We start from the raw sequence: 9777 nt of genomic DNA on the forward strand, positions 1-9777 counted from the left end.
GAAAAAAACAAACTCGACCAGTGAAAGAACAGAATAGGGTGGGAATATAGACGCTGTCCTGGAGGGTTCCTGGAAATACCATTACCGGTAAGTCTAATGGGGGTTTTCCCACCCTCACCTTATTTATTTAAGGTACTTATATAGCTCCATCAACTTACGCGGCGCTTTACATATACATTGTGCACTCACATTAGTCCCTACCCTCAAGGAGCTTACAATCTAAGGGTCCCTAACTCACATTCATACATACTAGGGACAATTTAGACAGGATCCAATTAACCTACCAACATTTCTGTGGGAGGAAACCGGAGTACCCGGAGGAAACCCACGCAGGCACAGGGAGAACATGCAAACTCCAGGCAGGTATTTTTGAGATTGGGATTTGAACCAGTGACCCTTCCTACTGCTAGGTGAAAGTGCTATCCACTACACCTCTGTGCCGCCCACCTTCCAGGACAGTTACTTGAGAGGATAAGCAAGATTATATACCTTAGGGAGGGACTACAGCCTGAAGCACTTTCCTACCAAAGGAGAGGTCCTGGCTGGAAAGCATCTGTAATCTATAATGTTTGACAAATGCATGGTAGGAGGACCAGACTGCAGCTTTAGAAATTTCTTCCCAGGAAGCCCCCGCTCTTTCTGCCCATGACGTGGCCATGGATCTCGTTGAATGAGCCCTAATTCTAGGAGGAGGGGTTTCGACCTGATGCTTTGTATGCCTCAGCAATAGAACTTTTCGATGCTTTGGAACCCTTCTTGGGGCCACTGAACAATACCAACAGTTGGGAGGAATTCCTAAAACTACTGGACTTTTCTAGATAAAGCAGAAGACAACTTTTCACGTCTAAAAGATTAAACCTTTCCTCCTCTGCATTCTTGGGAGAGGTGCAGAAACTAGGAAGGACTACCTCCTGGGACCTATGAAAGTTGGAAGAAACTTGGGGTAAATTGAAAGGATCAGGCCTAATCTCTACCCTGTCCTCTAGAATCCTCAGGAAGGAGTCTTTACAGGAAAGACTCTAGATCAGAAATCCTTCTCCCTGACGTAAAAGCTAAAAGGAAGGAAATCTTCAAACAAAATACATTTCAGGAAAGCCTCATGCAAAGGTTCAATAGGAGCCTTTGTTAGCGCATTTAACACCAATGACAGATCCCAGGGAGGAATATGTTTGATGACCTTGGGAGCATGTCTAGATCTGGCTGAAAGGATTCTCCTGATAAAGGATCCTCCGCTAGTCTTCTCTCTGTAAACAAAGATAGGGCAGCAATCTGAACCCTAAGGGTGCTGACAAAGAGTCCCTTTTCCACTCCACCCTGCAAAATATCCAATATACAGGGAGTGGAAAAAGAATCTAAACCGGTTTTCCTTTGCCAGGAAATAAAAGTTTTCCAAACTTTCCCATAGATTCTTCTCGTGACTAACTTACTGTTCAGGATAGTTTGAATAACCTTCTCTGAACACCCCCCTCAGCCTCCAGACCGTCAAATGGAAGGTCTGAGGGTTTGGATGCAACACCGGTCCCTGATGGAGCAGATCCTTCCGAACTGGTAGGGGCCAGGGAGGATCCACAGAGAGGGCCTTCAGAGAGGCAAACAAACTTCTCCTGGGCAACCAGGGGGCAATCAGAACAACTTCCACCTGGTCCTGAATAATTTTCTGAACTACTAGAGGTAGGAGGGGAAAAGGAGGGAAGGCGTAGGCCAGAGTGAAATCCCACAGGTAGGAGAGAACATCCATCCCCAAGGACCCCGTCTCTCTCTCCAGTGAGAAGAACGCCAGCAGTTTTCTGTTGAGACTGGAGACAAAAAAGTCCGCTGTGGGAAGACCCCATCTTAGCACAATCTGTTAACTTTAGAAGCGACTTTGAACGAGTGCCCCCTTGCTTGTTTAGGTACGCCACAGTTGTGGCATTGTCTGAGAAAATAGGTCTCATGAATAGACCCCTCCTTTCCAGAGACACAAGGGCTTTCCCCAGAGCTAGAAGTTGTCTGAAATTTGAGGAGCGGCCTGCCTCCTCTGGCAACCAGGCTCCCTGAGCCTGTCAGTCCTGTGAGTGAGCAACCCAGCCCTACAGACTGGCGTCCGTGGTAATTTTTACCGGGGAATGTTGTGCCCAATCCTTCCCTCCCTGCAGATGTTCTCGCTGCCCCCACCAGGAGAGAGAGAAAATCCTCTCTTGGCAGCTGCACCAGCCAATCTAGAGAATTTTTCCTGCGATCCCAATGGAGTAAGAGAAACGCTTGAAGGGGTCTGTAGTGTGATTGGGCCCAAGGCACCCCTGGAATGGCCGCAGTTATCAGCCCTAGCAATTGCATGATCTGCCGAAGGGAGGTCTGAGGGAGCAACTTGAAGGCCTGCACGGAGAGAAGAATTTTCAAAATCTTCTCCTCAGGAAGAAAAATCTTTTGGACAATACAGTCTATTAGATAACCCAGGAAAAGTATGTTCTGGGAGGGCACCAGACAAGACTTTCGCTGGTTGACTTTCCACCCCAATTACTGAAAGGTCAGTAAAAAAAAAAAACTGCAGATCCTGAACCAGGGACTCCTTGTCTCGAGCAAAGATCAAAAAATCGTCTAGATATGGGACGATCGACACACTTTACAACCAAAAAGAGGCAAGGACTTCGGCCATGATTTTGGTAAAAAATTCTGGGAGCTGCCGAGAGACCAAAAGGAAGGGCATTGAACTGCCAGTGACTTGGCTCGTTTTCCATGAGAACCGCAAACCTGAGGAACCTTCGGTGACTCTGGCAGATTGGTACATGAAGATAAGCGTCCTGAAGATCAAGGGTAATCACGAAGACCCTAGCAACAACAGATTCTTTACAGAATAAATGTTCTCCATCCAGAAAAGTCTGTAGACTATGTATTTGTTCAGGACGCTTGAATTGATGACCATACGAAAGCTGCCGGAAGCTTTGACCAGAAAGACGTGAGAATAAAATCCCTGGAATTTTTGAATTTCCGGAACAGGAGAAATAACTACCTGTTTCCCACACAGAAATCAGGTTTATCATGGCTTGCCATCTCTCAGCAGGTGGGTAAAAAACCAATTCTCTGGGGGGGGGGGGGGGGGGGGGGGGGGTCTGGGAGGGGAGAAGACTTTTGAATTCCAACCTGTAACCCCTTTCCAATGTTTGAAGAATAAAGGAATTGTCAGAAATCTCTGCCCATTCCTTGATTAAATGAGACAACCTTCCCCCTACCCTGGGGTCACTGGGGATTTTTGGAAGGGGCTGAAGGAGCAAAGAGTCCCCACTTTTTGCTTGTCTTTGTTAAGAGACTATTTCTTCTTTGCCTGTTGGCCTTAAAATCAGTCTTGTTTGGAAGCCACAAAAAGGCCTCTTATTCTGGGGTTTATCCATTTGGAAAGAAGTGAACCGTTTACTCTTCTCAGGGGAACGAGCTAGGACCTCCACTAAGGAAGAACCGAGTAAGAGCTTGCCTTGCCTTCAAAGGGAATGCCGCAGAGCTTATTCTTGGATGCAAGTTCACCCTCCCAAGATTTAAGCCAGACAGCTCGCCTAGCTGAATTAATGAGAGCAGAAGCCCTGGCTGCAGATTTTACAGAATCTGCTGCATCAGCCAAAAAGGCAACGGACTTGGCAATGAGTGGGAGTGATTCCCTAATCTCTTCTTTGGGGGTGTCGGATGAAAGAAGATCATCCAGACACTGAACCCATACGTCCAAATTCCTAGCCACACAGGTGGATGCTACCGCCGGACCTAAAGAAAAAGCTGAAGCATCCCAGGCCTTACGTAACAACGAGTTGGCCTTTCTATCCATTTGATCCTTGAGGACCCCAGAGTCTTCAAAAGAAAGATCTGACATCTTGGACACCTTCGACATAGGGGCATCTAATCTAGGGAACTTAAAGAAAACCTCCTCGAACTCAGACTGAAAAGGAAACCTTTTGTGTCCCCTAGACTGCAATAGCCTCTTTTCAGGTTCTCTCCACTCAGAAAGAATAATGTCTTTAAGTGACTGGTGTACTGGAAAGGCTCTCCATTTCCGCCCCTGTACATTTTATCCTGTATAGATTGGGCTTGAATCTCAATCTGCTGAGGTATATATTGACTTTAGTATTTTATCAATATCTTCAACTGAAAAAAGATACTTAGATGAGCTACCCATATCCTCTGATGCAGATTCCTCATCAGATGAAGAAACTGGATTCTCACCTTCTTCCAGATCGGAAGTATTGCGAGAACTGTCTCAGACACTAACAGAGGAAGGGATCTAGCCGAGGCTGAAGGCTCTTGAGCTATGGGCCTAGACGAGGAAGATCCTAGACCAGTTACCTCGTCATTAAGGGACCGAAAGGAGTCCACTACCTCCTTCATAGAAGACATTAACTGCTTAAAAGAGGAAGTCTCTGAACTAGCTTTGGATGGGATACAATCCTCACAAAAGTCTTCTATAACTATCAGAAAGCCTGGCCCTACAGTTCCCACATTTCTTCTTCACCGGTTTGGCCTAGAAAAAAAAAAAACCCTGCTGTAGAACTATCCACAGACAAGGACTTACCTTGGGGGCAGTATGGGACCCAGATGCTGCAGCTGGTTCAATTCGAGCGGGCGCTCCATCCTCAAACCTGTCCTCAAGCTCCATGAAGCAAGTGGAGATCGGCTGTAGAGACAAACTGCTGCTGTACCGCTAAATGCGCCTGTCCGGCATTGAGCAAACTGTTCCCCAAGCAGCATGTCCTCAGTGTATCCACGCCGTACTCCTTAACCGGTTCAATACCGGGCAATTTCACCCCCTTCCTTCCCAGGCCAATTTTTAGTTTTCAGCGCTGTCGCACTTTAAACGTCAATTGCGCGGTCGTGCGACGTTGTACCCAAAAGAAATTGACGTCCTTTTTTTTACCACAAATAGAGCTTTTTTTTGGTGGTATTTGATCGCCTCTGCGGTTTTTATTTTTTGCGCTATAAACAAAAGAAGAGCGACAATTTTGAAAAAAAACACAATATTTTTTACTTTTTGCTATAATAAATATCCCAATTTTTTTTTTTTAAAAACACATTTTTTCCTCAGTTTAGGCCGATACGTATTCTTCTACATATTTTTGGTAAAAAAAAAAAAAAAAAATCGCAATAACCGTATATTGATTGGTTTGCGCAAAAGTTATAGCGTCTACAAAATACAGGATAGATTTATGGCATTTTTTTAAAAAAAAAAATTTTTAATTTTTTTTAGCGGCGATCGCGATTTTTTTTGGTGACTGTGACATTATGGCGGACACATCGGACACTTTTGACACATTTTTGGGACCAATCACATTTATACAGCGATCAATGCTATAAAATTGCATTGATTACTGTGTAAATGTGACAGGCAGTGAAGGGGTTAACCACTAGGGGGCGGGGAGGGGTTAATATGTTTCCTAGGGAATGATTCTAACTGAAAGGGGAGGGGACGCACTAGGGGAGGAGACCGATCAGTGTTCCTCCGTTCTGGGAACACAGATCGCTCTCCTCAGAGCTGACAGGCTGTGGATCTGTGTGTTTACACACACAGATCCACATGCTGGCCCGGTTAACGGGCAATTGCGGGTGCCCGGCGGACATCGCGGCCGCCGGGCACACGCACCGGGTCCCGAGGAACGCGGCGGGCGCGCGCCCCCTAGACAGCCGGGAATCCCAGGACGTCATATGACGTCCACCCAGGATGGGAGATCCCATCTGTGGACGTCTTATGACTATGGGCGGGTAGGGAAGTGGTTAAGAAAAAAAGTCAGCGCCTGGAAGCTTGTCATGTGACTTCCGGTTCCGGCGCAATCTTGCCACGTCACCGGAAGTCTTCCAACGCCATCTTGGTACACTGCGGTTAAGCACGAGGACGACACAGATCCACACAGCCAGAGCTGGGGGGAAAAAAAAAAAAAAAAAAAAAAATGTAAGGGAGTTGCCACCACTTACACCACCAGGTAGGCAAAAAACCCCCAAAGAAAGGGAACCCTTCTGGTAGAAGTACAGATTATCACCCAGGACTTGGCCACAACTAGTCCTGGATACCAGAGAAGGGGGGGTCCACCAACAACAGTTACCAGACCTAAGAAAACAAAAAACATGTCGGTGCTCCTGGAGGGTCTGGAAACACAAAACAACTGAGGGTCAGTGGAAAGGGAGGGGCCTTTTGAATTTTATCCGATTTGTGTTTCCTGTATTGCAATAGTTAAATCGTTCAGGAGAGGTTGTGAAAACGTCCCGTGTACACTAAGCCTAAAAGGCTTTTCTACTGCATAATAAAATGTAAGTTTCAGCAAAACTTGAAGACAAGAGTTTATCTCAAAGCTTGTGGGAGAAGTGTATGCACAGCACTATGCATGGTCTCGACTGAAGTGGAGGACCTGGCCTTGTCTGGTGCTTTTTCTTTACAAGCAAGTCAGTGGTTTGTGTTTTTTTGGGGGTTTTTTTTGCAGAGACCCTAGAGCAGTGGTCATCAACCCTGTCCTCAAACCACTCACTTGCTTGTAAAGAAAAAGAACCAGACAAGGCCAGGTCCTCCACTTCAGTCGAGACCATGCATAGTGCTGTGCACACACTTCTCCCACAAGCTTTGAGATAAACTCTTGTCTTCAAGTTTTGCTGAAACTTACATTTTATTATGCAGTAGAAAAGCCTTTTAGGCTTAATGTACACAGGACGTTTTCACAACCTCTCCTGAACGATTTAACTATTGCAATACAGGAAACACAAATCGGATACAATTCAAAAGGCCCCTCCCTTTCCTCTGACCCTCAGTTGTTTTGTGTTTCCAGACCCTCCAGGAGCACAGACATGTTTTTTGTTTTCTTAGGTCTGGTATCTGTTGTTGGTGGACCCCCCCTTCTCTGGTATCCAGGACTAGTTGTGGCCAAGTCCTGGGTGATCTGTACTTCTACCAGAAGGGTTCCCTTTCTTTGGGGGTTTCTTGCCTACCTGGTGGTGTAAGTGGTGGCAACTCCCTTCCATTTTTTTTTCCCCCCAGCTCTGGCTGTGTGGATCTGTGTCGTCCTCGTGCTTAACCGCAGTGTACCAAGATGGCGTTGGAAGACTTCCGGTGACGTGGCAAGATTGCGCCGGAACCGGAAGTCACATGACAAGCTTCCAGGCGCTGACTTTTTTTCTTAAGGAGTACGGCGTGGATACACTGAGGACATGCTGCTTGGGGAACAGTTTGCTCAACGCCGGACAGGCGCATTTAGCGGTACAGCAGCAGTTTGTCTCTACAGCCGATCTCCACTTGCTTCATGGAGCTTGAGGACAGGTCTGAGGATGGAGCGCCCGCTCGAATTGAACCAGCTGCAGCATCTGGGTCCCATACTGCCCCCAAGGTAAGTCCTTGTCTGTGGATAGTTACTTCTACAGCAGGGTTTTTGTTTTTTTTGTATGGAGCTTTTTCGTTTATAGTTCTTGTTTGTGCTTTTTTTTTTTCTAGGCCAAACCGGTGAAGAAGAAATGCAGGAACTGTAGGGCCAGACTTTCTGATAGTTATAGAAGACTTTTGTGAGGATTGTATCCCATCCAAAGCTAGTTTAACTTGACAGATAGTAACCCACGTTTAAAACGTCAGTTTTTCTGCGTTTACATGCCGCTTTTTTTCCCCCCAAAAAATAGGCAAAAACGCAGCTAAACAAGAGTTACCGTGTTTAGAAGCGTTTGAAATGCCTCTAAACTGAACTGCCTAAAAACGACATTAAACAAACCTGTGTACATGTACACATAAGATAACATTGGATGAGTTCAGGGGCAGCTGAAAAAAGCATCCAACTGCCTCTGAACATCCGTTTACCAGCAGCAGTGTACATGAGGCCAACACAGAGCGTTTAATGAATTTACCAAAGATGATCACTTAAAATTCAAAATGAAAAACTCCATGCTGCTTAACAAGAGTTGAACAGATTCTGTTCATAAGGTTTGTGCATTTAGCACACAAATGAATGTGTTGTACCACCACTTTCTAAATGTGTGCCCGTGGGATGAACGAAAAAAAAAAAACCTGACAGCTCCAGTCAGAGCCGCTGTACTAATGATCCAACATTAGTATAGTGATCTCCCCCGCTGAGCTATTGTGTTCTGACAGGGGGTCGGCACCCCTGCCAGAACACTCTGGTCAGCACTCAGCCATTGGCTGAGTGCTGATTTGGAGCCGGTTGGCTGCTGGTTTTCCAGCATGCTCATCCAATAGAAGCTGGTGGACCAGCTGATGTCATGCGGCTCGTGTGCACGGTGCTTTATTCAACAACTGCTTACCTGACACTGCATTTTGTCCCCATACCAATTAAGAGATCACCTGGGTGTGCATGTCTAGACACCTCCTGACAGAGTTCCCAGCAAGCTGCTGGTTAAATTCACACTCTCATTTAGCCCAAGTACACATTGAGGGCAGGTTCAGCTGAACTTGCAAGATTTTAAACCGGCAATGCAGTCCGAATTTTGGGGCGATTTGACAAACATCTGTGCAGGTTCATGCACAGGTGTCTATTCAAATCGCCCCCGAAATTGCCAAAAGTAATACAGGAACTACTTTTGGGAATCAGTGCGGCGCCGCAAAGTCGGCATTGCAACGTTTCGGATGGTGCAGTTGCTGGCAAAAGCTGGCGATTTGACATGTCAAATCGCATGTCAAAACAGCCTGATGTGAACGTGGGCTTAGGCTAGGTTCAAACCTATGCATGTGGCTGCAGGTATCATCTGTTCCCTCAGCTAAATCATGCTGCTTATGGGAGACACGCAGGGCTGCCATTCAGAATGAATGGCACCACCAGGCATCTCAGCATGCAGTGCATTTGCAGGAGCTGCAGGAAATCGCATGGTCAAAAAGACCATGCGATATCCCAGTGGCCACATTTTTGAAAAGCTGCATGCATTTTTTGGCAGAAACACAGGCACAGCAGTCATTTGAATGGGCTGCCATGCCCGCAAAAAAAAAAAAAAAAAAATTATTAGGATAAAGCAGCACTGTTGGCTTACTTTGCCAAATACTTAGTAACCACAGGTTCACCAGTTAGGCTGGGTTCACACTTAGGCAAACTGGATGCCACATCCAATTCGCATGAAAGGAGAGTGTGACCTGTCCTCAATGGAGCTGGTTCACACACCTCCGGGGCAGCCGCAGTTGGAAAGGGTCCTGTGAGTCTGGCTCCGATTTAGGTGCGAATTCAGGCAGAAATTCTGACTTGATGCGCACCCGAATCGGTTAACAGGGACGCAACGGACCCCCTTCTGTAAGCCGTATCAAGTGTGAACCTGGCCTTACTAGAGTGAGTCTAAAACTAATCATCTAATATCCATGGCAACCAAGACCAATCAGTTGAATATTTTGTGGATTACAATAAAATAGTACTGCCTGCACTTGCCACAAAGTACTACACCAAATGCCACAATACTTGGTTTGACCGAGACAGTAAAGATTTTTTTTATTTCCTCAGGTTGGGACTGTGAAATTGATCACCTAGTGATACGTTTTCCTGCAAGCCTGAGAGAAAAAACAAAAAATAAATAAAAAATTTGGATAGTGTGATCTCTGTAGACCACTTATTTTAAGCCTACAGAATCAAAAGCAGATTCCACCAGGATCAAGCAACAATCAATACAATACCATCTGGAAGGGCAAAAAGTCATTAACCAGGTTGGATAAAAATCTTCACCTGCTAAGCTCCAATCTCTGTGGCCAACTTAACCCTTGTGAGTAATCATTCAAGCAGCACTGCTATCTGTGTTTTATCCCATGGATTTCTCCAGACATTTTTCCCCCAAGCCACAATATAAGACGTAAACATGAAACGG

This window comes from Aquarana catesbeiana, linkage group LG03, assembly GCF_042186555.1.
Source record: "Aquarana catesbeiana isolate 2022-GZ linkage group LG03, ASM4218655v1, whole genome shotgun sequence".
Taxonomy (NCBI): Eukaryota; Metazoa; Chordata; class Amphibia; order Anura; family Ranidae; genus Aquarana; species Aquarana catesbeiana.